We start from the raw sequence: 22,329 nt of genomic DNA on the forward strand, positions 1-22,329 counted from the left end.
AGCTTGGGCTTATCAGACACAACCTAGAATAGATTTACAAGGAGATCCTGCTGAATAGCATTGAGAACTATGTCTAGATACTCATGTTGCAACAGAAGAAATGGTGGGGAAAAACTGTAATTGTAATGTATACATGTAAGGATAACCTGACCCCCTTGCTGTACAGTGGGAAAATAAAAAAACAAACAAACAAACAAACAAAAAAAAAAGTGTGCAACATCTGAATTATGTACCACAATTTGACTAAAAAACTTATAAGAAAAATATTCATATTAACTTTACATATCAGCATTCTGGAAGAATATCTAAGAAAACAACAACCTGTAGTTGAGCGTGGACAGAAAAGTCAGTAATAGAGCAGTGGAGGAGTTCACAGTATAAGGAGAAATTCTATTGTTACATATTTTAATATTTTTGATATTCATACCGAGGGAACATCTTACATGTTAAAAATATTTAATCTGCCTATTTAATAAATATATATATACATAGTGCTTGGGTAACTTCAAATGAAAGTTGAAATACTTGCCCTTTTTTATATTTCCATAGAACCCTTACTTCTTAGAGAACTTGGCATGACAATTTTTTAGGGGTCTCCATTTGGGAAATTCTCACATAGGAAGTAGAAGATCTGATTTTAAGAAGATGTATTGCCTCAGTGAACTTAAGCTAGTCGTCTTATCTCATAGGACTTCAGTTTTCCACTTTAAAATTTTGCCAGCTTAAAGGTATAAAATTTTTAAATTCTATATAGTAGAGTAAAAATAATTGAAACTTTACTCTTTCTAAGTATCAGCTTTCATGAATGAGGCCCTACTAACTTCTAAAAAATGCAGATGATGATGGACATCATCACTTTCATGCCTGGACATCTCACTGATGTTCTTTATATAAGATTCCATGTTAGCAGTCAACATTGATATAATTTTTCCCCTTAAGAGTTGAGTGAAAAACATTTAACATTAAATTAAGTCATTTTTATCCTTTTAAGCAAAATTTGTCACTCTCTAGGTAATATATGGTGAGCTTAGACAAGATGAAGTTATTTGTCAGAAACTTGTAATTTATAAAAGTCATTATTTTTACTTATACAAAATGTTTTACAATCTAAATTTCTCTAACTTCTCCATCAGCCATTTTTGTTTTTTCTCTATGTCATTTCTTTGACCTAATAAATGAGATAATATTGTGCACTGATAATAACTCATTGATTATACATCTACTATTGGATGTATTCAACATATGGTAAAAATCACTTCCTCCACTATGAGAATCAAAAGGTAGTGATTCTGGAATAATTTCATTTACATCCTGAAAATGCCACTAAAGAGTGTGCAAAGAAAAGAGTTCTAAATAAAAAGGGAAGTTTAGTGTGCTATTCACATTTGCCCCCTTTGCTACTTAAATCCAGAATTCTTCAGACCAGTGAATCAGAACAAGGAAACAAACTGAAAAGTAAACAGATGCCTGTCAGAACTGTCGTGTTATTTTCATGAGTTTGATCCTGTTAGAAAGTTTGACAAAAAAAGATTGAAATATATTGAAGAAAAGATAAATCTGACAAATCAATGAATTCACAAATTAATTAAAGGTTGTGTATGTTATGTATAGCCGTTTCACAAAGTATTGTATCTCAAGATTTTTAGGAAGAGTTTCAAAAAGAAAAAATTTCAATGATTACCTATAAAGTCTTTGAATAACATTTATTTAAGCATATTTACTCTTTTGAATCAATGTAGGGTCAGAGTTAAGATCTGATATTGAACATCATTGGTACTTTTTTAAAATATTATTCCTATCATTTACTAACCATGCATTTGATGTGGAGGAATTTTTTTTTTTTTAATTCTCTGTTTCTTAGTTTCCTTAGTTATAAAATGTAGATAATAATATACACTAACTCATGTTGTCTAAATGGTTGAACAATATATTATAGTTTAAATTATCTATAGTGTGTCTTGTACATTTTAAATAGTGTGCAAAATGTAAGTATTATATTTGTACACTTCATTATGTTGTAATTTAAATTATTCTCCTTCCTGACAGAATTTCACATAAAGGGTCTATGAGTACTATTAAACAATATTTAGCCAATATTATTTCTTCTCTCTTTATGAATGACAAAGGTGCTATTTCTATTTCTGGCTCATACATTTTTTACAGTTGAAAAAATATTGATAAAAAGTGATGTTAATTTTTTCACTATAAAATTTAAAATTAGACAATATATATCAACTAGGAGACTACTATGAGGCCATAATGATGATGGATTTTATTTGCCACCATGTCCATCATAGGTGACAAGCCCCAGATGGTTCCTTAGTCATCTTACGGAATTAATGAACCCATTTAAAAGCCTCAGTACCAGATATGTTTTTGATTACATGGATAGAATGCAACTGAGTAGTATCTTTCAGATACCAACAACATGCCTAAAAGCCAGGGCTCTTAAATACTGATTCATGAGTCAACTTGCCTCACAATCAATTATAATTTATAGTTTTAAAAAGAAGCAAATTCATAATTTAACTTCATCTTCAAAATCATTATTTGATATAAGAACTATTACTAATTTTTAAATTAGTTATAAAATTATTTCTAAAAATTATAGTTGATTCTTTGTGTGTTTACTGTACTTCAGGTATTTTACTGATTTATCTAGTTTATTTATACCCCAAAAATAAAATAAAATACAAAAAAGAACACTGTCAGACATACAACCAAGGCTAGAAAGTGATATAATTTCTTCATGGTCTTGTTTGTAGGAAAGCTTCAGTCTCATAGGCCTCCTCTGAGTCACAAAAGATAGTCTCCAGTCATATTAATTAGAAAAAATGTAAATGTGTAGTAACAAAAAAAAAAAAATAAATGAATAAAATAAGCATTTGGGCCAGGAGAACTGGTAACAATTTAAACAATAAATCAGCATACAGCAGAATCACAGAATATTTAGTTACTTCCTGAAGTACATAGATAATAATATCTGGGTTGCATTCCTGAGTTGTTTTACAGATAATACCCCCGACCAAGAAGGAAGAAGCTAAATGCATGATAGCAATGAACGCATAGCCCCAGACCAGCTGGAACCGGAGAACTGATGATGTTAACCCTTGCGATATCATTCTGTTACCCCACCATCAACCAATCAGAGAATTGTACATGAGCTAATTATACACCCTACAACTCTCCCTCACCTTGCCTTTAAAAACCATTCCCTGAAATAACCTGGGAAGTTTGGGTCTTTTGTGCATTAGCTGCCCATACTTCTTGTTTGACCTTACAATAAATGCTGCACTTTCTTTCACTATAGCCCTGTGTCGGAAGACTGGCTTTACAGTGTGCAGGGGAGTGAACCCAAGTTTTGTTCTTCTGCTACTACCACTACACTACAGATGTATATAGGAGTGATTGCAAGAATTGTGAAGGGACTTAGAGACCTTTTTGAAGTCACTTGCCACCAAAGTGAGAGAAAGTTATTCTCTTTGGAAACAGGCATCTGAGTCAAATGAGATGACTGGAATAGGTGACAGTGACTTTACTCAATCTAGGTCATTTTGATTATGCCCCTGAATGTTCTTTCATCAAAGAGAGCTATTGAGAAAATAGTAGTAAAATTGCTGGAAGTATTTTTGTTTCACATAATTAGGGACTTCAATACTCAAAAAAAAAAAAAAGACAAAATTATGTGGCGTCATGGACATTTAATATTATAATCAAAGGTTAGGACCCAAACTGTTTGCTTACTTAGGTAATTGCAGTAGGTAATTTATTTTGAGAATCTATCAGTGTTTTTAAGGTGTTTAAAATGATTACAAAGTAGTGTCATCTACTTAAATATATATATATATATATATATATATAGTTTTTTAGGGCCACCCCTGTGGCATATGGAATCTCCCAGGCTAAGGGTCAAATCGGAGCTGCAGTTGTCAGCCTAAACCACAGCCACAGCAATGCGGGATCTGAGATGCATCTGCAACCTACACCACAGCTCATGACAATGGATCCCTGACCCAGTGAATGAGGCCAGGGATTGAACCTGCATCCTATGGATACTAGTCTGATTTGTTTCTGCTGAGCCTTAATGGGAACTCCAGAAAATAGAAATTTTATCTTAGTTCTACTTGTGACTAAACTAAAGTTTTCAAGACTACAAGTATTTTAGTAGATAATTTCACACAGGCTAATTTTTAATTGCTAATTTACTATGCAAACATTGAGTCATATGAGTCATTTTAGGGTAAGAAAATTTGATAATGAGTATAAATAAAAATACAGTAAAATTATCATTCATAGAGTATTTTCTATCTTTAAGACAGTATGAAGCATCTTTATACATTATATCAACTCATTACCTTTTTAAATGTAATCCCAAATAGATTTTAGGTCTTGGAGGGTTTTTTTAGCCTTGTGAAATTCTCTTCTTGCAATCAATTCTTTGAACCATCAAAGATGAGAACATTCCAAAAATTTCAGACATAATTTTAACTGTGACTTCGTGTAAAAATTCTGTATTTGATATGTATGGGAAATAGAAAGCCCTATTTTTTTGTTGTTCATGATTATGCTGATAATTAGATGATGAAGTTATGGCATATTTTTGAATATTTACAGACTTGAATATGAAGGCAAGTTCAGCATTAGGGTAACTGGCAGTTTAGAAGTTTTGTGTTCTGAAACTTGGGAACATATGGCCTTTAATCATTAATAACACCCTGAGAAAATGTAATTCAAGATAGGTGAGTTTCCTTGAGCTTTTAGGGAAGAGATTCTAGAAGGTAGCAGAGCTGGTGAGAGGCGGGTGATGCCTCAATGTCAGAAAACATATCCCATTGGCTTGAAAGAGTAAGCAAAGAAATATTTTTTGGGAAAGAGTACCAGAGAAAAACATCTATTCACTTCTGCCAATTACGTGTAAGGACAGCAAGGCAGGCACTTAATGCCACACAAGCCTTTAAAAGTAGAACATAACTTTCAAGCTGTCTCTCTCAAGAGAACCCCTGGTGGCTGTGTAACTTTCCTGCCATCTCAAAACAATAATACTAGGTCCACTTCTGTAATCTCAAATCAAGCCTAGGTTCAGATACTGAAAATGGTCTTTGGCAGTCCCATCTTAGGGTAGCTGCAATGATTAGTGACCACCAAAATATAAAGAGGTCTGGATTTACAAATCTAAAATGTCAATGACAGAGTATAATAACCACTAGTCTCAAAAACAGTCTTGATTTCCTGAGAGAAGTATCCATAAACTCATCCCTGTGGATGCATTGGTTTAACTTAATTGAAAATGCTTAAAAATTATCCATTTATACCTCATGCAAACTATTGTGAGCCATGCAAATTTCTTCATAAAAATAGTGCTTTCAAAGTGTCAGAGCTTAAGTCATTTGTGTGGTGGTTTCTCTATTTCAAATCATGGAGATGTCTTTAGATAGAAATTGGCTTTAGAAATAACTGCTCAGCACAAAAAAAAAATTGTTCACAGAAATTTTTTCTAAAGATTTCTTTGACTAGTCTTTTTTGTTTAATCGTGCTAACAAGTTGTAGGTAGATCTATGAGTTAGTTTTTCAATAACAAGTCTGTTGAAGTTTCTGATTTAGATTTCTTTATACACTGGTATTGTAATAGGTTTACAAAATGAGCCTTGAAAATGGCTTAAGGGTACCTAGATACTGTTTACTCAGAATACAGTAGATAATAGAAATAAACTTGTGTAACTTTAGGCTAAATTTTAGGAAAATCCTATATTTATTCTGTCATTAAAAATGTGATAATACTAGCACTTCTTGAGAAGGGCTTATATAATGTAGATAATGCAACAGAGGATATTTTTTTAAATGGACAAAAACAATTTCCTGGAATATAGGACTTTTTTTTTTTTTTTTACAGCTTAGAATCAAGATTTACAAATCTTTTTTTCAATTTTTATCTTTCTTAATTGTCCATAAGTAAGAAACTGACCAGCATTTGAGACAGAGGAGGAATTTTTAATATTGAATTAGCTCCTTGGGAAAGTGAAAACTGGTAAAGTATATTTGCTATTTAGATTCAAAATGTACAAAAATGTTTTAAATTATTTTACTACAAAGACATATGCTCAACCTTCTTTTTTTTTTTTTTTTTTTTTTTTTCCATCTTTTTGCCTTTTCTATGGCTGCTCTCACGGCATATGGAGTTCCCAGGCTAGGGGTCTAACTGGATATGTAGCCTCTGGCCAAGCCAGAGCCACAGCAACGGGGGGATGTGAGCCTCATCTGTGACCTACACCACAGCTCACGGCAACGCCAGATCGTTAACCCACTGAGCAAGGCCAGGGATCAAACCCGCAACCTCATGGTTCCTAGTCGGATTCCTTAACCACTGCGCCACGACGGGAACTCCTCAGCATTCTTATTCTACATCGAATAGAGGAAATGCTGCATTGCAAAGATTTCTTTTACCTCATTAAGTCAATATTTGACAGTCTGTAATAGCTTGTGCATGTGTCATTTTTAAGGAATAAAAGGAATTTACCTATTAATTACATAGAAATATAAAACTAAACTTTAAAAAACATCTCACACTGCTCTCCGAATCTATATCCATGCAAAATTCTCCAGGGTGATAACTACACCCAAGCCAACCTAAATCTTTGAATTTGTCCTAGGGATAGAAAATATGACAACTAATAATAGTCATAACTAATAACTGTGAAATAATGTAGCAGGCATCTCTTATTTTTTTTAACCCCTAGGCAAAATTATTTTCTGAGCAGTACCATTGTAGAACCACCCTTTCTATTGATCAGCGTTCTCTTTAGGTGGAATTGACTCTAGGTGGTACCTAGAGTAGTAGGCTTTGAGTAGGTTTGAGTATTACATCCACCTGGACTCAAAGATTTCTTCAGTTGTGAGTATATGACTTAAATGCCATACAAAAAATGAAAATAACATCAGCCTTACATGTTTTACTATAAATTTCTAAAAGAAAAATATCTTTTCTTTTGAGAGTGTCATCTGGAGTTTCTCGCGACTGATCGATTTTCAGAAAAGTATCTGAGAATAAAAGCAAACACAAGAAAGCACAGCGGATACAAAAAGGGACAGGTTTCTGATGATGTCATTTGCTAATATCCCTTTATGGTTGAAGCTACATTGAGCACTTAGTGTCTTTTTGCTTGAGCCAACTTATATTGAGTTTCTGTAGTGTGAAATTTACAGAGTTCTGACCCATAAAATTATGCTAATAATTAGAAAAACAAAATAATATCATTTTGAAATAAGTTAAGGTATTAATAAAACAATCAGCAACCTTTTCATATGTGTGAGAGCAGTGGTCCTAAGACATGAGTGGTAGATATGGCTGATTGAGTCATTCTATCCTTGCAAACCTATTTGTAGAATGACTTCTTCCAGTCTTTTTCAATCTTAGTGTGCTTAAGAATCCAATGGCAATCTTGTTAAAAGGCAGATTGTGACTCAATAGGGTTGGGATGGAACTTGAGGTTCTGCATTTCTGATAAGCTCCCAGATGATGTAGAGGCCACTAAGGGGGAAGGAACTTGAAATAGTGAAAAGTCACTGTATGCTGGATGTTAGAAGGGTAAAGAATACATTACGCAGATGTCGTTGCAACTTGGATTTTAATTCTGGCTCAGCTTCCATTAAGCATCCTTATAGCAGGACATTTTAAATGAATTTATGAGGTGGAAGATATTCTTATTTTTTAGCTGATTCTTATGTTAGGAAGTTCTTTCTTGCATTGGATTATTCTTTCTACTCGTAAGGATTGTGGCTGAAGTAGTGTGTCACTGGACTCAACAGTTCGGGAGGTAGTTTCCTGGTCCCCAGGTACAGCAGGGGCAGTGTGGTTTGGAAACTAAAAGTTGGACCACCAAATTCCTGATTCTTTAGTTTCTAATTATGATAGATTGAGCAGCCCCCTTAAGAGTAAAGTCCTCATGTTTATTTCTTGTAGTTTCTCCTGAAGGCAAAGACTAGATCTTCTTTCCAGTCTTTATATAACGTGGCAAATTAGTAATTCTTTATGTTCAATTCCTTTCAATATAAACTAGGAAATATATTTGTTATATGGCAAGTTAAAAAGTATAAATAAATATATTATTAAGGTATAAAGAAAAAGGAAGGCATGTATGAGGAAATGAAAGGACAAAAGGAAAACTTCTAAAAGCAATGAGAGTTTATAGCAATACAAGCCCTCCTCAGGAAACAAGAAAAAGCTCAAATAAACAACCTAACTTTACATCTAAAGCAGCTCCAGAGAGAGAAGAAGAGACAAGACCTAAAGTTAGTAGAAGGAAAGAAATCATAAAAATCAGAGCAGAAATCAATGAAATAGAAACAAAGAAAACCATAGAAAAGATCAATGAAACGAAAAGCTGCTTCTTTGAAAAGATCAACGAAATTGATAAACCCCTAGCCAGACTTATCGAGAAAAAAAGAGAGGACTCAAATCAATAAAATTAGAAATGAAAAAGGAGAAGTAACAACGGACATCACAGAAATAAAAAGGATAATAAGAGACTACTATAGGTAACTATACACCAATAAAACAGAAAACCTAGAAGCTATGGACAAATTCTTAGAAAAGTACAGTCTTCCAAGTCTAAACCAAGATGAAATAGAAAAGATGAATGGACCCATCACAAGAACTGAAATTGAAACTGTGATTAAAAAACTTCCAAAAAAAAAAAGTCCAGGACAAGATGGCTTCACAGGTGAATTCTATTAAACATTTAGAGAAGAGCTAACACCTCTCCTGAAACTATTTCAAAAAATTGCAGAGGAAGGGATGCTCCCAAACTCATTCTATGAGGCCACCATCACCCTGATACCAAAACCAGACAAAGATACCACATAAAAAGAAAACTACAGGCCAGTTTCACTGAGGAACATTGATGCAAAAATCCTCAACAAAATTCTAGCAAACTGCATCCAACGATACATTAAAAGGACTGGACATCATGATCAAGTGGGATTTATCCCAGGGATGCAAGGGTTCTTCAATATCTGCAAATCAATCAGTGTGATACACCACATTAACAAACTGAAGAATAAAAACCATGTGTTCCTCTCAATAGATTCAGAAAAAGCCTTGCCAAAATTCAACACCCATTTCTGATAAAAACCCTTCAGAAAGTGGGCACATCAGGAACCTACCTCAACATAATAAAGGCCATATATGACAAACCCAGAGCTAACATCATTCTCAATGGTGAAAAGCTGAAAGAATTCCCACTGAGATCAGGAACAAGACAAGGATTTCCGCTCTCGCTACTACTCTTCAACATAGTTTTGGAAGTCCTAGCCACTGCAATCAGAGAAGAAAAAGAAATAAAAGGAATCCAAATTGGAAAGGAAGAACTATTAATATTTGCAGATGACATGATATATACCTAGAGAATCCTAAAGACTCTACAAGAAAACTGTTAGAGCTCATCCATGAATTTGTCAAATTTGCAGGATACAAAATTAATAAACAGAAATTGATGGCATTTCTATACACTAACAATGAAAGAGCAGAAAAAGAAATTAGGGAAGCAATCCCATTTACCATTGCATCCAAAAGAGTAAAATACCTAGGAGTAAAACTACCTAAAGAGACAAAAGACCTGTACTCTGAAAACTGTAAGACACTGATGAAAGAAATCAAAGATGACATAAAGAGATGGAAAGATGTACCATGCTCGTGGATTAGAAGAGTTAATATTATCAAAATGACTATACTACCTAAGGCAATCTACGGGTTCAATAAAATCCCTATCAAATTACCTGCAGGGAGCTGAGAAGATACAAGGAGCTGAGGATGGGAGCTTGCCTGAATGGTACAATTCCGAGGGCTAGCTCCTGATTGGGATAAAGGCCTGTCTGAATGGTGCAATTCCAAGGGCAGGCTCCTGAACAAGGAAATGCCTGCCTGTACAGTGCAATTCCAAGGACAGGCCCTAGAAGACAATAAGGCTCACTGCTGACTAACAACAACAAAACGAAGGAGTTGCTTAGCAGCACAAGAATGGAAACTATTTCTTGGATAATTCAGTCTTTCCTGTTATTCGTTTGTTATTTTTATTTTCCTATATTGATTTGTGACTCAATAAATTGGAACAATAATAGAACAATAAGAGTTTCACCCTGGTAGAATTCCCCCATTCAAATCTAATTTAGTTAATATAAAAAAATTATATTCATTAGTTTGTTATAAGTAACAATAGGTCTTAGAGTTAGGTATTTTGGAGTACACAATAGGTCAAAATAGGTTAGGTATGCATTATTCATGGTAAAAAAACATAATAATAATAAATCTTGTTTTTAATTTCCTTGAAGCTTTTAAGTTTTAATAAATTGGTTGAATTAGAAATAAAAATAATTTATTTTGTCCCCTTGCCATAATACTTTGAAGTTTTTACCCTAGGTTTTAATCTAAAAATGAACTTTGTTAATGTCAGATTCTTATGTCTGTGACCTTTCTGGCTGTTAATGGTTAACTTAACATAATAACAGGTAGTAACCACAAGATGCTTTGTACCGAATCTCCTTATTTTCACATGATGTTTTTTTCCATATAATGTTTTCTATCCATTTACACATGATGTTTTGTGCCCATTAATTTTGGTTTGTTAAAAACTTTTAGAACATAATGTATATCTATTGTACATCAGGAAACTATGATTAATCTACAGCTAAACTGTATAAATAATCACCTATGCCAATAAAATTTGAGCAGTTCAGCACCCTGAAAGAAGGGACAAAGAGGCTGTCTCCGTGTGCATCTGCCGACACTGTCCATCCCTGACAGGGTGTGCACTCCCTGGCTGCTGGAGCTGGTCTCCTGCAATTACCAAGGACATTTTTCTCAGAACTCAAACAAAATATTTTAAAGTTTGTGTGGAAGCACAAAAGACCCAGAATAGCCAAAGACATCCTGAAAAAGAAAAATGGAGCTGGAGGAATCAGGCTCCCAGACTTCACACTATACTAAAAAGCAACAATCCTCAAAACCATATGGTACTGGCACAAAGACAGAAATATAGATCAGCGTAACAGGATAGAAAGCCCAGAATTAAAACCCACGCACATACAGCCAACTAATCTATGACAAAGGAGGCAAGACTATACAATGGAGAAAGGACAGCTTGTTCAATAAGTGGGTGCTGGGAAAACTGGACAGCCACATGGAAAAGAATGAAATTAGAACACTCCCTAATACCATACACAAAAATAAACTCCAAATGGATTAAAGGCCTAGATATAAGACCAGACACTATCAAACTCTTAGAGGAAAACATAGGCCAAACACTCTCTGACATTAATGACAGCAACATCTTCTCAGATCCACCTCTTAGAGTATTGACAATAAAAACAAAAGTAAAACAAATGGGACCTAATGGAACTTCAAAGTTTCTGCACAGCAAAGGAAACCGTAAATCAAACAAAAAGACAACCCACAGAATGGGAGAAAATCTTTGCCAGTGAATCAAGTGACAAGGGATTAATCTCCAAAATTTATAAACACCTTCTGCAGCTCCATCAAAAAAACAAACAATCCCATCCAAAAATGGGCAGAAGATCTAAACAGGCAATTCTCCAAGAAGACATAAAGATGGCCAAAAAACACATGAAAAGATGTTCAACATCATGCATTATTAGAGAATGCAAATCAAAATCCCAATGAGGTACCACCTTACATCAGCCAGAATGCCCATCATAAAAATGTCTACAAACAGTAAGTGCTGGAGAGGGTGTGGAGAAAAAGGAACCCTAGTACATTGTTTGTGGGATTGTAAATGGGTGCAACCACTGTGGCAAACAGTATGGAGATGCCTCAGAAAACTAAACACAGAACTACCATTTGATCCAGCAATCCCACTCCTGGGCATCTATCCAGAGAAAACCATGACTCACAAAGACACATGTACTCCAATGTTCATTGCAGCACTATTTGCAATAGCCAAGACATGGAAACAACCTAAATGTCCATTGGCAGATGAGTGGATCCAGAAGATTTGGTACATATACACAATGGAATATTAATCAGCCATTAAAAGGAATGGAATACCGGCATTCTTAGCAACATGGATGGACCTAGAAATTATCATGCTAAGTGAAGTCAGCCATACAATGAGACACCAACATTAAATGCTATCACTGACATGTGGAATCTGAAAAAAATTCAGACGTAACTTCTTTGCAGAACAGATGCTGACTCACAGACATTGAATAACTTATGTTCTCTGGAGGATACAGTTTGGGGGGGTGGAGGGATGTGCTTGGGCTGTGGGATGGAAATCTTGTGAAATCAGATTGTTATGATCATTATACAACTACAGATGTGATAAATCCATTCGAGTAATAAAAAAATAAATTTTGTTAAAAAAATAAAAATAAATAAAAGCAATGGGATGACATGAGCTCTTAAGGAGACATTATTCTTGTGGGCCTCCCATACCTTTCTAAAGAGTACGGCTGGGCTACATAACATGAGACAACATGGTGTGATGATGAGAGTGATGACATGGGATTCAGGAAATCTAGATTCTCATCTTGTTTTAACAGTTATACATGTCTATGAGGACCAGGATTCCAGCACAGTGATGAAAACATATTGTTATCTAAATAGGCAGATATCATGCAGTCCTTTGCAAGAGTGAGTCCAAGTTCTGGCAGATATCATTTTTTTTTTTTTTAAGATACAAACTCCCATGATCCTGATTTTTAAATGCTTACAATTATTGTTTTAGCAAATACTGTATTGGCTGAATAGAATACATTTCCCAGGATACATTCCCAGTCACTTGGAAACTTCATTGCTAATTCTATAAATTCCTATTTCACAAACTGGAGCCTCAGTGTATTTCCACATATGTCTTGTGAATAAAGCCTATTGTACAGTAATAAATTAGTAAAGGATGATTACTTTTGCATTCTTAGCTGTCTTTGTACTTATAAATATGGGAAATCTTGAAAGGATAAGGTGATATAAATTATAATTAGCCAGTTTATATAAATGTAAAGCAATTTTTAGGCCAAATATTCTATCTTAAAAGCAAAATGAGTGTCAAAAACACTGTAAGGTAGGTTGCAGAACTACTGAAAACAGATTTGTTTTGCTTTGATTTATAGAGCAAAGACTAAAAACTCTCCTCTGATGAGCAGTGAATAGGTTTTATACTTTTTAACATTGTTATGCTCGTATGATCAAAACTAAATCACAAATAGTACTTGACTGCATAAACTATGGGTTGATAGTGTATATTTAGCAGAGAATAGGCAGGGCAAGAATTAAAACCTTAACCATATCTAATGCAGAGCTCACCAAGTCGATTCATTATAGATTATTTATAAAAATTAGTTTATCACATGCCTCATTTAATTGGATTATGAAAATCATGGCAAAGATAAAACTAATCTAAGCTAAAAAGTGTAGAATATATAAATCAATGTAAGTACTAGGAGACAATTAAAATTAGTATTTTTCTAAAATGAGAAATTTTAGTTTTATTTCAATTATATCAGTAATATAAACAATAAAAACCAAATTAGACATACCAGATATATATTTTGTTTTTTGTTTGTTTGTTTGTTTTTTCGTCTTTTTGCTATTTCTTGGGCCGCTCCTGCGGCATATGGAGGTTCCCAGGCTAGGGGGGTCTAATCGGAGCTGTAGCCACCGGCCTAAGGCAGAGCCACAGCAACGCAGGATCCGAGCCGCATCTGCAACCTACACCACAGCTCACGGCAATGCCGGATTGTTAACCCACTGAGCAAGGCAGGGACGGAACCCGCAACCTCATGGTTCCTAGTCAGATTCGTTAACCACTGCGCCTCGAGGGAAACTCCAAGAGATATATTTGAATATGCATATCTATTCTCAAAAATGAATTTGCATTTTCATGAGTTTTTTGACAAAAGCAGGAATTCACTGTTTTACTTTTATTTCAGTTTCTCCCTGATAAATTGCGGAATTTGACTAGTTCATCAGTCCTTAACAAACATTTTTTAAAAATTTCATATTTTTAAGTTGTTTTTATAATTTGACTATTATCTTTTGAGATTTATTATACCAAAATATTATAGTTATATATTATATATGTTTATATCGTATATTTTATAATTAATTGTATATATGCATATATACATGCACATGTATGCTCTATGAACATATATATTCTGTATATTAATACATAACACTTTTTTGAGCTTTAAACTGTTAGAAATTCATGTCCATCATAAGCTCCATTTATTTATTTAGAAACAAAAGTTATTTTTCAGGAAAATGTTAAAATTTGTATATGTATTTTGTGGTTTTAACTCACAAGCACTATAGTATTTGAATTGAGAATAGCAAGTTTTTCAACACAGAAATAAATATGCTGAGGATATTTTACAGAAAGTGAAATTTGAGTTTTGCTTTGAAGAATGATCGTTCTGTTTAAAAGGGGGAATAAAAGACACAGAGAAGACTATTTCATCATCAAGAAACAGTATAGAAGCAAAGAGTGGGGATTTACCCAGTAAATGTAACAAAGAATAGGAGTGGAATAGAACCGGAATACACCTGAGTGTGTGAGGGTAAAGGAGAAGTTATGATTATGACTTGCCAGGGAGTCTGAACTTCATTCTGTAGACTGGGGCAGAAATCAGATCACAAAAATATGACAAATATATGAGACATGCACAAGGAATGTGTGAAAGATGAGGAAAATGGGTTACAAACTTCTTTTAGAAGTAAAAGGAAGAAAGATACACACTCAGAGATAATGGGAAGAGAGATATTCAGGAAAAACTAAGTACTAAGTGTGTGAATGTAGGGCATAAGATGCCTGGGTAGTGAAGTATCCAGGATTAAGGACAGTATTCAGGTTTGTTTATATTAATACGCAAAAGGTGTGGGTGTATTTTTCTGCTGATGGGAATACACTGACAATTAGGAAACTGGAGATAGGAGAATGTGGACACTTGGAACAAGACTCCAAGGCAATAACATAAGTGAATCTACTTATAAATGGTTAAGAAATGCAAGGAATTAAGTGTTTACATTTATAAAAATATGTACCATTGAATATTAAAATCTACATAGAATATAAATAGAATATGTGCAAAATGTTTCTATATTTCTACACATGAGCGGCATCCTTAAACATTAAGACAATCCATATTAATATAATCAACTGACGTATATGGGCACATGAGACATTAAGTGCAATGGGAGAGATAACCTCTCTCACAGTATTTCCAAGGTGGTTGGTCTGTTTATCTTTATTATATATCCTTTCTCTCTTTTCATCCCTTTTGGACAATTTACTGAAGTCTAGTAAATTAAATAGGTTCTACAGATTTCCTAATTCTGAGTATTTCATATAATAAAAATCATAGAATAGGCAGTCTCTTGTGACAATTTTCACTTAGCATAATATTTACAAGTTTCATGCATGGTGCAGCATGTGCATAATCCTTTTATATGTGCTGGATTCACTTAGCTAGTATTTTGTTGAAATTTTCATTTATGATTTTTGTCTTTAGTTTTCTTTCCTTGTTATCTTTGTCTAGTATTGGTTTCAGGATACACTGGTCTAAAAATAATTAGAAACTGGCCCTTTCTATCCATCTTTTTCTCTGGGCCTCTATAGTAAACATCTACATGGTCAACAGTTGAACTTATTGTTTTCATAGAACTAACAGCTTCCTATTAGCTGCTCATCACCAAAATATCTATTGTTTTCCCATACAGCCTTATACTTGAATACACTCTAATGCAAATAAATTCAGTGACCTTAGAGAAAGCTCAAGACTCTCGGTCCTTAATGCCTTCTACTCCCCTTTGGCAAAACTCTGATGTTGCCATGGGGTTATAGCAAGGGACAGTGACCTGCTTTTCTTTGACTTACACCTCTGATTTATGACAAGGGAGCTGGGAAGGATGATAACCTTTGGTTTGCTAATATTTTATTTAGGATTTTTGCAATGTGAGGGATATTGGTCTGTAGTTTTTTTTTAATGTCTTTCACTTTGTTATTAGGGTAATTTGGCCTTGTACAGTGAATAGGAAGTATTTCTTCTGTTTCTGTCTTCTGAAAAAGTTCTAGAAAAAAATGTCTGATGTCTGCTTTAAATGCTTGGTAGAATTCACCAGTGAAACCATTTCGGCCTGTGCTATTTTAGAAGGTTATTAATTATTACTTTAATTTATTATCCTTTTAATATGCATCAGATCTCTAGTGATGTCCTTTTTCATTTGTAACATACTAATTTGCACCTTTTGTTTTATCTGTTAGTTGATATGGTAGTTTGATATGGCTAGAGGCTTATTGATTTTTCTTTAATCTTTTCTAAGAACAAATTTTGGTTTTATTGATAATCTCTTTTGATTTTCTGTTCTTTTTTTTCTTTGTCTTCTTAGGCCCACCCATGGCATATGGATGTTCCCAGGCTAGGGAATGAATCTGAGCTATAGTGCTGGCCTAGCCCACAGCCACTGCAATGCCAGATCTGAGCTGTGTCTGTGACCTACAACACAGTTCACAGCAACGCTGGATCATTAACCCACTAAGCGAGGTCAGGCTTCTAACTTGAACCTCATGAACACTAGTCAGATTCATTTCTACTGAACCACGACAGGAACTTCTTGATTTTGTGTTCTTAATTTCATTTATTTCTGCTTTAGTTCTTACTATTTTCTTCCTTTTACTTTGGATTTAACTTTTTTTTTAAATTTCTTGTGATAGTGCTTTTTTTTTTTTTTTTTTTTTTTTTTGTCTTTTGCCATTTCTTGGGCTGCTCCCGTGGCATATGGAGGTTCCCAGGCTAGGGGTCTAATTGGAGCTGTTGCCACCAGTCTACGCCAGAGCCACAGCAATGCGGGATCTGAGCCGCGTCTGTGACCTACACCACAGCTCACGGCAACGCCGGATCGTTAACCCACTGAGCAAGGACAGGGATTGAACCGGCAACCTCGTGGTTTCTAGTCGGATTCGTTAACCACTGCGCCACGATGGGAACTCCGATAGTGCCTTTTAAGATCTACTCTTTTATTTATTTGGCCAGTCCCATGGCATGTGTAACTTCCTGAGCCAGGAATGGAACCTGTGCCACAGCAGTGACCCAAGCTGTTGCAGTAACAATACCAGATCCTTAGTCTTCCATGCCACAAAAGAACTCCTAATTTGCTTTTCTTTCACTAGTTTCCTAAAGCAGAAACTTAAATTGCTGATTTTAGATATTTTATTTTCTAACATGTACTCAATGCTATAATTTCCCTCTATGTGTTATTTCCACGACATGCCTCCAATTCTGGTAAATTGTGTTTATCAGGATATTTTTTATACTTCTCTTGAGATTTCTTTTTTTACCCATGTATTATTTAAAAGTGTTTATTTTCCTCCCTATATTTTCTGGTGTTTGATATGTATCTTTCTGTTATTGATTTCTCATTTAATTCCATTGTGTTTTGAGAGCAGATATTGTATTGTTAGTAATCTTTTAAGTTTGTTAGTGTATGTGTTAGTGTTGTGTTGTTTTGGTTCCTAGGTTCTGGTCTGCTGCAGCAAAGAATTGAAATGGCAGGCACATAACAGAAAGTTTATTAAAGCGAAAAATACAGTCTCTGAGAAAGAGTGGGCTGCCCTGGGAATACTGGGAATAGGCACTGTCCCCACCCTACAGTGGGGTTTTCCTTATATCCTTTTGCTACACAGCTGAACAGGGCCTCATTTCTCCTGCCCCTTCCCACTGCACATGTGTAAGGGCTGAGTGTTGATTGATCTTTGTATGGGGCATAATTGATCTTCTGTTTAGTCTCTGGCAGGATACCTTATTTGCATGGGACACATGTTTTAAGGAAATTCCCTGGAGAGTCCCTTGATGTTATTACAATGAGACAAGTGGGATGATGATAAGGGTCTCGTAATTCTTGACCTGCCCAGAGGCTTTGGGTTTACTCTCCTTGACGGGGACTTGAAACCTAACATATGTTTCATAATGTGGTCTATCTTTTCAACTTTTCTATGTTTGCTTGAGGAGACTTGTATTCTACTGTTGTTGGACAAAATGGTCTAAAAATGTTTGCTATATCCAGTTATTAATGGTGTTGTTGAGTTCAACTAAGTCCTTACTGATTTTTTGCCTGCTAGATCTAGTTCTGTTCATTCCTGATAGAGGGATATTGATGTCTTCAACTACGATAGCAGATTCATCTGTTTATCTTTTCCATTCTATTAGATTTTTGCCTCAACTAGTTAAAAACAAGAGTATTTCTCTTACCTTCTCTCAATCCTTCTTCAAATCTTTTCCTTTTTTTGTGTAGATCTGAATTTGTGACCAGTATTATATCCTTACCTCTAAATATCTTCTTTGAACATTTATTACAAGGCAGATCTGTGGGAAAGAGTCCCTCAGTTTTATTTGTCTGAGAATGTCTTTATTTCTCCTTCACTTTGAAGGATATAATTTTGCAGGGTACAGAATTCTAAGTTGGTGTTTTGTTATTTTTCTCTACATTTTATATTTTACTCCACTCCCTTCTTGTGTGTATGGTTTATGAGAAGTTTCATGTAATTCTTATCTCTGTTCTTCTGTAGGTAATCTGTTTTTCTCCTTTGGCTTCTTTTCAAGATTTTCTTTTTAATCTTTGATTTTTTGTAGTTTGAAAGTGATTTCTTTAGGTGTAGTTGTTTTGGCGTTTATCCCTCTTGATATTCTCTGAGCTTACTGAATATGTGGTTTGGTGTCTGACATTAATCTGGAGAAGTTCTCAGTCATTATTATTTCAAATATTTCTTCTATCCTTTTCCCTTTTTCTTCTTCTGGTATTCCCATGATATGTATACTGTATCTTTAATACCACAGTTCTTATATATTCTGGTTTTTATTTTTTTTCAGTTTTTTTGCTTTTTGGTTGGAGGTATTCTATCAATATATTTTCTAGCTCAGAGATTCTTTCCTCTGCTATGTCCTGTCTGCTAAAAAGAATATTAAAAGGATTCTTAATTTCTCTTACAGTGTTTTTCATTGCTAGCATTTGTTTTTGATTCTTTCTTAGGATTTTCATCTCTCTGCTTTCCTGGCCCATTTGTTCTTACGTGCTTCTACTTTATCCTTTAGAACTCTTGGCATATTCATCATAGTTATTTTAAATTCCTAGTCTAATTCTAACATCTCTGCCATGTCTTGTTCTGGTGCTTATTGTCTTCAAATTGCACCTTTTCTTTTGGTATGCCTTATAAGTTCTTTTTTGATATCTGAGATGATATATTGGGTACAAGCTCCTTCTGTAAATAGGCCTTAATAATGTGGTAAATGAGGTTTGGGGAGAGGGAAAGTGTTCTATAGGCCTACAATTAGATCTATCTTTTAGTGAGCTTATATCTTGGTGGACTTGTGAATTTCACAAGTGTCTCAGTTTTTTTTTCCACCCCTCTTAGGTAGGATAAGATGGCTAGAATGAGCTGCAGTTGGGTATTTCTCTTCTCCTGAAAGGAAAGCTAGAGCCAGCTGAAGTGGGTTATTTTCTTTTTTTTGGTTCATCTAGGCTCCGAAAATAGCCCAGCAGAAAGCCTGGTTAATTTGTTTCCCCTGAGGGCAAGCCTTGTTAAGAAGACCAGAGTACTCTGGAATATTTCAAAATGGTTCCTTCCTTCTCCTCTTGCTGGGAGCCCAAGGGGATTTTTCTCCAATATTTACTTTGAGAACCTACCTGTTGAACTCCTGGAGGTAAATCTCACAGTACTGTAAGGGTCCACTTATGTCTGTGTCATCTGGAACTTTTAATTTTTCACACTGAGGCTTCTGGCAACTCAATTGCAGTTCAAGTTTTTCTGCAGCATTGGTTCCTGAGGTGGTTTCCACTTGCGAATCTGTGCTCAGGTAAGCCATGGCTCACTGTATTTGTCTGTTTTTCTCTACTATCCTGAGAGTGATAATTTACCCCTTTTCTTTTTAGTTTTTGATTTCTTTATAGCAAAGAGTGGCTCCTTACATGCAGAGCCAAAACTTGGTATCTCTCTGTTTTAATCTTTAAGTAGTCATTTTCAACTTACCAAAATGTATTAGTTTTATCTTAATATGTATTTATGGGATGTGATACACAATAGTGTATCATTTTTTCCATTTATATTTACACATATGTAGGTATAAAATTTGTAGTTATAATACATAGTTGCAAAGAATTACAATGCATCAAACTTTCCCTAGCAGTTTTTTCATTTATACAGTTTTTTTAATATTTATTATGTTTCTTTTGAATTAGAGACATAGCAAAAATATCAAGACAGAACAATACATCCAAAATATTTAAGTATAGAGATTTTACATTATAAAAGTACCTTATAGAAAGGAAATATAACTTATTTGGACAATACTCCATAAAATATGTGGCATAAAACTGTAATATAATGAGAGTTCTAATTACAGGAGAATGTTTTTTGTAAAACAAATAAGTTCATCTTTCATGTGTAAAATGTCATTGCAGTCATATTTGCGGCCTTTAGGAAAGCTTTCTTTAATTCAGCTATCCTAGGAGCTTTGAGAAGTTTAGCCAATAACAGTGATATAATAAATTGATTATTCTGTGGAGGTATGAACATTAGGGTGTAAATAGGCCATAGAAACAAAACCCTCTTTCTATGGAAAAACTGCCACTAGATCAAGAATATCAGTGGGAATTCTGTGTGTTTTGGAAGCATGAAATCTCATGGTGGCTGCCTGCCAAATTCTATGAAAGAAGAGAAGTACCCTTTAAAAGAATCTGACAAATCATCAAGTGTTATTAAAACAATAAATCACCAACCTATAGTCTTTGAACATTTCTTTTAGCTCTACACTCAGCCCATTCTCTTTCTCATAACTTTCTTGGCCATTTATCTTCATGGTTCACCCAAGACCCATATATGAGACATGTGAGTATTGCCATGTGATAAGTATATCCACCAAATACATTATCAATTGCAGTATTCTCAGTAGAAATTCAAGTCTGGGCTTTTTGTTGGCTAAAATAAAACTTTTACTATAAAAGTGCATTTAGGTATGCTAAAAAAACATTTAAAACAATGGAAAATAGAAATCTTGCTTGAAAGAAAACATTGTGCATACTTCATTAACATTTAAATTTTATGCAACAGTTGTAACATAGAGTAGATATTTTATAACAAAATTGTGTCCTGATTAGACTATGGATATTTTTCACAATAATATTCCCAAAACAAAGTGCTCTACAGTCCCAAACTATTATTTTATTATTATCATTATTATTTTTTTTGTCTTTTGACCTTTTAGGACCACACCCATGGCATATGGAGGTTTCCAGGTTAGGGGTCTAATTAGAGCTGTTGGTACCGGCCTATGCCAGAGCCACAGCAATGCACAGACCTAGCCATGTCTGCCACCCACACCACAGCTCATGGCAACACTGGATCCTTAACCCACTGAATGAGGCCAGAGATCAAATCCACAACCTCATGGTTCCTAGTCGGATTTGTTTCTGATGCACCACGATGGGAACTCCCAAACTATTACTTTAGCTGAAGTAATTGCTAGTTCTAGCTGCTGAAAAATTTAATTTAATATATGAGATCTTGTTCTGTTTATGCTTTTCATAGCTTCACTTGATTAAGCCTAGTTTCTTTGTTTTGGGCCTCTTTTTCTCTCCTGCTAATTTTAAGTTCATTTTCCCTGAGCTTCCTCTGCTGTCTAGAGAGTTATGTTGTACACAATTATTCTTCAAGATAGGCAGAGTCAGCCATTGTTAATTTGTTATCCTGGTTTATGAATGCTGATAACTAATTTCTCTCATCATTGTCACCAAGAACCTAGATGGCTAAAGGGATGTGAATACTATAATGGACTGTAAACATATTTAGCTTAAAACTTACTGCCATACTTCTAGAAGTGAATGTTTTAATAGGGATTAATTAATTCTTACATAGTTGAGATGTAAATGTCAAAGCCAATCCATAGAAAAAAAGGTGTATGTAGCTTAGGCGCAACATTTCTGAAACACATGTGGATTTTACATGGCAGTGTGTTTGGTATTAAACAACTGTGTGAAGTGGTTGCCAAACACTCTGCTGGAAACAATTTGGAACTAATCCCTTTAGCTCTTGAAACAATTTTGAAGTAACCCCTTTTGTTCTAGACACCCTGATTTATGGGGATTTAAAAGAGATATTGGCAAAATTTGGCTTATTTAAAGGAAAATGATTAGAATGGCTATTTGGAGTCATACCATGTGAGATATGTTTCCAAGGAGCTGGGATATTTAGCCTTCAGTGAACTAGATCCAGGAAGATTGTCTTCAAATATCTGAAAGGATGACATCATGAAAAGTAATTGGACTTACCT

Source organism: Sus scrofa, chromosome 2 (assembly GCF_000003025.6).
Source record: "Sus scrofa isolate TJ Tabasco breed Duroc chromosome 2, Sscrofa11.1, whole genome shotgun sequence".
NCBI lineage: Eukaryota > Metazoa > Chordata > Mammalia > Artiodactyla > Suidae > Sus > Sus scrofa.